Source organism: Echinops telfairi, unplaced genomic scaffold (assembly GCF_000313985.2).
Source record: "Echinops telfairi isolate 266 unplaced genomic scaffold, ASM31398v2 ScPeMD7_7409;HRSCAF=8447, whole genome shotgun sequence".
In the NCBI taxonomy this organism is placed as follows: Eukaryota; Metazoa; Chordata; class Mammalia; order Afrosoricida; family Tenrecidae; genus Echinops; species Echinops telfairi.
In genome coordinates, this window is record NW_022111309.1 from 4,238,258 (window position 1) to 4,245,693 (window position 7,436).

At 40.9% G+C, this 7,436-nt stretch overlaps 1 pseudogene; it reads left to right on the plus strand.

Annotated features, from left to right (window-relative positions):
* Positions 1-589: 589 nt before the first annotated feature.
* Positions 590-7,436, plus strand: part of LOC101656509 — a 23,032-nt pseudogene continuing 16,185 nt past the window's right edge.

The window sequence follows — 7,436 nt, forward strand, 5'->3', positions numbered from 1 at the left end:
CTGGAATACAGGGCAGTTCACCCCAGCCCTGCTATTCCTGGTAATCATTTACTGTGCTTGTCTTCGCTGTGCTCCAGTACTGGATCCCCAGAGTTTGAACGTTTATAAACTAGAAAGTAAAGCCAGCTTTTTTCAAAGAACATGTGTATTCCCAAAGGGGAGGACTTTGTCATGAGCTGACATACACAGAAGAGGTGCTTGCTACAAGCACTCCTGTGCCTCGATAACCTTCCATGAGCAGTTTTTTTTGGCCTAGAACATTCTTTGCCACATCTCCTTTCCTCCTCTGTCTGCCCATCTGCACTCCAGAATCACACCTTCTCTGAGATATTCCTTGTTATCTCTGGGTAAGGTACAATCCTAATTGTACTATGGTCCTCACCTGGTACCCTGCAGGGCTCTATCATTCCAGCATATTGACCCATTCTTATGCTTAGCAACTCATTTGAAAAATGGACGGTGTGAAAAAGAAAATGGCACCAGGATTTCTCAAAGTTCAGAAGTCAGTTTGGAGAAGCCTCTTAGTTCGCAAGGCTGCAGAAGCTGGTGAATCTGGTCAAGGGAGAGGTTGCAGCTCAAGGCCCAAGAAATGGAGATCAAGCGGAAGCAAGCCAAATGCAGAATTCACAAGAAAGCATACTTTGCCAAAGTTGCTCAACACAGGTACACAAAAGGTCCCCAAGTTAAAATACTTGCTTAGTCAGGCAAGGAGTAGCTGAGACTCCAGCATGACCCCCCACACACACGCTACGCTCATAGTCTCTGTGAACAGTAACTTGAATCTGATTGATGGTTGTCACCAAACGAATCAGCATTAGTCTCGTCCATATACTCAGTCGGGAGTGGGGCTGGAGAGGGGGGGTGGGGGGGGAGAGGCGGTTGAGTCACAGAAAGAGCTTCTTGTCTACCTCTAGTGCTTGGATGGAGGTGTGTTCCTCCTCAGAAACTTCTCTTCTCTTCTCACAGACTCCTGAATCACTTTTCAGAGTCACAACTTGGAACTTGATATATTCATCCTGTGTTCTCTCCAGTTGCACAGTGCTGGTTCACCTAAGCACCAAGAGTGAGCCCCAGAACACCACACAGTGGTTCCAGGTTCCATTAACATTAACCCTATATGCATGCTGTCCTCTCAGTGAGACCGTGGTTTTTGTTATACGTCGCTTTCTGAGCAACCTAATTATGGTAGAAGAACAAATGCTGAGAAATGTTCCATATTTCAACTTGACAAAGGTCTTTCTTGTTCTTCTCTATTGACTTCTAGAAACAAAGCACTGTTGTATCCTCTTACAATTTGATCACAGCACTGTTACAAAATGAGTTAATTTATTGTGCCAACCTGACCGATAAACACATGTGAGGTTAATTGAAGGACAGAGGGTTAAATGGCTCGGTGAGCCTCACCTTTCTAGTTCTCGGATCACTTGCTTTGTGATGGTCAGACCACAGTGCAGTTGCCTTAGCAGTTCCCTGCTTTAGCTGGCAAGGCTCACTTCCTGCAAGACATCCCTGAGGAGTAGTCACATGGACCTACCCTGATGCAGCCCTGGGTGCTGGGGCACCGGTGTGGAGAGCCCTGCCAGTGATGATATGCTTGCACACTCACTGACTTGCCTTTCCTCCTGCAGTCAGCATCATTGCATCTGTTTTGTGAGATGGAGGAGGACTGTGAGGATTGATGTTGGCCATATGGGTCAATGGGTTAATGTTGGACTTGTGGGCTTGGGCAGCACTGGGTTGGGATGTTTTCTTGATGCGCACTTAACCTTTATATAAAACTCTCTCTTATACATGAGTTTCTGTGGATTTGTTTCTCTAAAGTACCCGGACTAATACAGAAAACTAATAATTTCTTGTATCAGTATAATGATCTAAAGAATATAGAATCTTTCAAATATTAGACTTTGTGAAATGTTCATGCTGGTGAATGTAGAAGGGTTTCATTGGTGAGGAAATTAAGGTTCAGAGAGGGTAAGTAATTTGTCTAAAGTCACATGGCTCCTAAGGGGTGAAACTTTAATGCAAATGGAGCTTCTTTCACTGGCTTCCTCAGAGTTGATACTTTTTGTCTCATTTTGGAGATTGACAGAAACCTTGTGATAGAACACCAAAGGAGACTCCTTTGGGCATTTTTTTTTTATCCCATTTGTCTTGCAAATATCTGCCATGATTCTTAATAGGTCTAGGAAATAAAGACAGCGCTCTTTTTGGCTATCTGCTAGCTTGCTTATTGAAGCTATCAATTCATCTAGGTAGCTGAAATCTTCAGTCTGGTACAGTGTAACTATCAACCATGAGATCTTCCTGCCAAATCTAAGTCAATCCCCATGTCTGACCGAGATGTCATGGACCAGTGACAGATGTATGCAATACCATTTTTCAGCTAGAGACACACAGAAGTCAACAAAATAGATGACAGCCCAAGGACTCCTACACAAAAAGGACTCCAGTCTGAAGAAGTTTAATCTACCACTCTCTCTGAAATTCAGTAGGTTGGACTACACTTGTCGTATCTGAAATACTGAGAGAAAAGGAATGATTGGATTTTACTCTCTCACCCCCTTTCCAAGTCTGAATTACATTGGATTCCATTTGTTTTAAACAGTCTTATTTCACAATATAACAACACATACATGCAGCTCGCAGTGTTCTGCTCAAAGAACCAACAGTAATTCACACAAAACCAAACCCACTGAGGCAAATATTTTAGTCGCCCTGATGCTGTGAGTTGTCAACCCTTGTGATGCTCCAGGATGGGCCTTCTAGTCACAAGTTTATCAAAGCCTGCCTGAGGTCATTACTCTGGAGGTGACCAGCTTGTAAATAAAGAGACACTACAGGCCAGCAGGGCCTGTCGTGTTCTATCTACTCTGCAGGCCTCAGCCTGTGTCTGCAGGTGTTTCTCTGTATTGAAGCTCCCTGGGGAATCCTTTACTTCACAGCAAAAGCCGACTGAAGTGAAAGTGATTTGATTTGGATCCTATTACAAGCACTTTACCTCTTCTATTTCCGTGATAATGGCAGATTGGAGTCGATTATTGTACTGGGAGGAGAGTTAATGTGATGTCGAGAAACATTGGGAAAACTGGCACGAGGAGAGAGGGGTGGAAAAAAGTTGAGCACGAATTGAAATTTGTGGAGGAGGGCAGCACAACCCCCAGGCAGTGTCGGGCTCCAGTTCACGTGGGGCTTTCCAAACGCTGTTGGACCCTCTACATTGCCCGGGTTGGTTAAGGGGAAGAAAGGGTTTTGGTTACTCAACTTCATGGAGCTCACTCTTGTGCCCTCCGAACCCTTTGCTCCTCACCATACAGATCTCCCTAGGCCAATCTGACTCTCTGTCCACCCAGGGACTACAGGAACCACAATCCCTGGTTCCCTCCAATCCCAGTCCCAGGAGGTCCATCGTTTCTGCCTGAACCAACCCTCTGATGGTTATTCAAGGCATACAGAATCTGAGCTGATTTGTGTAAAAGCTACTTTATGTTATTTCACAAAAGAGCATTGGAAAAATCCCCAAGTACTTCTGCTAGGTAGGTAGGAAGCCTATGGAACGATGTCTGTTTGGCACCCTCTCTGTGGTCCCTAATCTAGTATGTCCTACATCAAAGGGAAGCAACCTCTGGTTAGAAAAATATGATACAGCACACTGAGTTAGTCTCAAAGCCCTGAAGCCCGTTCAGCATCACAGCACTACAAGTCTCCAGAGCCTGTGGGGTGGGAAAGGAATCTGAGCTACACTTACGGTATGCTACCGTTCCCCCCAAATACCGAATCCCCCAACATAGTCCCCTCTGAAGAAATAAAAACCCATATGCTTTCATTAACGAGGCCATGACTAGACTAAGGTCGACTAGGAAGAAAGCCAAGTGATCTACTTCTGAACCTTATCCAATGAGAGTCTGATGAAGTACAATAGTTGCTCCACAGCGGAGCAAAGGTATGGCATCATACCCAGCGCAGTTTGTTTCAGTAAGTTTGGGCTCGCCATCGATTGAGGGTCAGTTTGAAGGAACTTAAAGCATGGGATCAGCCTGCGTCTAAATTTGTCAAAAAGTGAATAAATGTCGCAATGCTTAACACCTTACATTGCTATCAAGTTTATCATTTTGGCAACTCACTCCAGTCCCACCTGCTGTGTCAGGTGCTTTTATCTTTCCAAATTAATTTTAAAGCAATCAAAAATTTTTATCATACCTTTGCCTTAGTTTTTCATTTCTGAAACAGGGTCAATTTAATTTTTTTTTCCTTCCTGAGTATTACATCATAATAAAATTGGTTTTGCTTCTGAAGTTGGATTTTTTTTTAATTATGAAAATGGATACACACAATGCCATTTTGAAGGGTGGTGGAGCAAGGTTAAGGAGAAGAATCTTGTTCAACTTTTATTTTGTTTTAACTTGGAAGCATGATTTATAAAGAACATAAACGAAACTAGTTCTTTGAACTATCTCTATACCTGAACATCTGCCACCTGCTTCCTGCCATTCACCAGTGTGAATGTTGAGTCTGTCTAAAGGACTGTTTTCCTTTGTCTTTGCACTTGTAAATATGAGAAAGTAGGAAACACCATATGATATCTAACAGGAATGGCAGATTATAGAACTAGAACTCTTTAATTACTAATATTTGTGAAGTGTACTATTGGATAAAACATTCCCTAAATCATACGAATGAAAGCTTATTATGAACTAATTGCCATCCAATTAACTGGTTCACCATAATACTATGTGTATCACAGTAGAACTATGCTCCATAGACTTTTCAATGGCTATAATATTTGGGAACTAAATAACTAGGTCTGTCTTTTGAGGTGTCTCTTGTAGGGATTTCAACCTCGAATCTATCCATTGTGTACCACTCAGGGACTTTAAGTTGATTATTATGATTTCTTTTAGAAGGTTTTCTCCCTATATATTTGGAAAGGGAAAATGGCAGAATATTACTTTTATTTAAAATATTATGAAGTGATATTTTCAGAGCTAAGTGGTTTAGTTAATTTCCGTAGATATTTAATGTACTGATGGCAGTATTTCTTAATTTAAGAGTTTCTATGAGACTTAGAGTGATAAAAAAGTAATCCTTTTTTGAGATCAGCTTGCAAATCTTCCTCATCTAGGCTTAAATAGGTGATTAGTTATTTTGCAGTGTGTGTGTGTGTGTGTATGTATCTATGTGTGCATGCTTTCTTTACATGGAATATACTTGAAGATGTAAGTGTGAAGAGCTGTCTGTGTGATCATCACCTACACCCTCTTGGAAATACGGAATGATACATTTCCCAGCTATTTTCTGCTCTCCCCTTAACCAGCCTTACCTGAGGGTACAAGCAGTCCTAGGAAACACCACCCTCTCAGGAAGCTGCATCACAGCTCTTTAGAGAGAGATCTCCTCTGTTTCTGTGTGATGACCCCATCAGCCTCCTTTCTTTATGCCTCAGCCCAATGAGGGGTAGCTGCCTCTAGTGGTTAGTAGCATCTCTTTGCCAGCTCCTGTTTCCTTTATGATCTCTCAGTTCTTTGACACAAGCATAACAGATATTAAGTGTTTAGCCATAAAATATGTAGTCTGGTCTTCCTTTTCCTAACGTGATCCTGAATTTAGGCACAGGGAGCTGAGTAAAACGTGTTTGCCACTGAGTAAATATTTATGGAGTAAATGAGCAAGGGAAGGTAGGCTGATACTGTTCATAGTGGAACCTAAGAAAGTTGCTCTACCCACAGTTGTCTTTTTATTTTAATAAAATAATATCCAGATTCACAGAGATTCAATGAGAACCACATGTATCACATCAAACACTTATTTTTAAATTGTCGGCTTTATCATGAAGGAGAAAGGTGCAGGGATGGATCTTAAGGAAGGATGGATCTTGAGGAGGAGGTGTGAAGAAGGCAAGGTTATGATTGGGATGGGAAATAGTTTATGACGTTAGGGGTAAAATAAGCTAGCTATGGCTCTATGAATACAGTCGGCAGCACAGAAGAGGAAGGAAGGAGAAGCAGAATGATCTGTTGGCTAACTTAGTAGAATTGTGTGATTCTAGCTGATGAGTGAATAGTGATTATATTAGTCTTTGTTTCTGGTGTGGGACTAGGGATTCCTATATGGTCCCCATGAGAAGGAACAATGGACTACAGGAGAACAAGTGCATCATGGAAGAGCCCGGGATAGAACACAGAATCACACAAGGTCAAATCATCATTTGGAGATGGTTAAAAGGGCAATTTGGCAAATGCCTATATAGGACTGTGTTTTAGACCAGGGATAATAAATGGCCGAGGATGACGCTAAGGGACTCCATAAAATTAATACAGTTGTCAAGGAAGAGGCAGGATGATGTAAGCTTTAGGAGTGAGGTAATTTATGAGATCTTGCAGAGTTTTTAGCTTGATTTTTCAGTAATATCTATAAGAAGGTCAAGGACAGAAACATTATGCATATACTTTAATAAAATTAAATGGTTTCTTAAAAAGGGAGATGGGTATAGTTGTTATAAATCAGCTCAATAACAAATTGCCATGCTATGGGGTGTTGCTAGGGCATAACAAAAATTTATAGAAATCCATGCTTAAGTGCTGACTTTTGATTATATATCATAGATTGTATTACAGTTTAAACACTGCTCAATAAGAAATCTCTTTACAATTCTAGTAGCATATCATTAGGGCTTTTTCTTCCATTTTATAAACCAGCTAGACACCATCAATATCTAAGACATTTTGATTATTTTATGGACACTGCATTCTATAAAAGGTAACAATATTGGCTGCCTTCAGTAAGGTAAAAGTAATTAAACATTCAGTAAAGTAAAATTAATTTAAAAAAACAAAATAAAAAGGTATATAACTGAAAAATATATTTTCAGTATGAGAAAAGTTTGACCATTGTTTTCCTTGGAATAAAGGAATAGACCTAAGAAGGGACATAGAGACTTCTGTTTCAAAATGTATGCCTCGGTATTGTCTCAACTTTCAACACAAAGCTGTTGTATTGTACCAATTTAAAACAAAGCAATAGGTAGTTTAAAGCAAGCTTATGTAACAAAAGTATAAATAGATCTTTGCGTTTCCAGGGAGATAGTTTGCTTTTGATTTTGAGGACCAGGGGATTTTTAATGATGTGGGTAGCATTGTAGCTGTGTTTTTCAGGAGAGATGACATTTGTGTATTCATTTGTAAAGCGGAGAAAACTCTTGCTCAAGGTGAGATCATGAGAAGCAGTGCTCACGACATAGAGATGTATGCCATTTAGAAGAAACAGAGATGTACGCCATTTAGAAGAAATAGGACTTCTGCAATCCAGAGGGTTGTAGTTAGACTAGAAGAGGACATCCCAGGATTCAGACTGTCCAAGTCCTTACTGCTAGGAGATATAAGTCAGAAACAGGGAAGAGATGACGGTGGCACAGACTGAAGTACAGCAGTAAATGTCTTGAA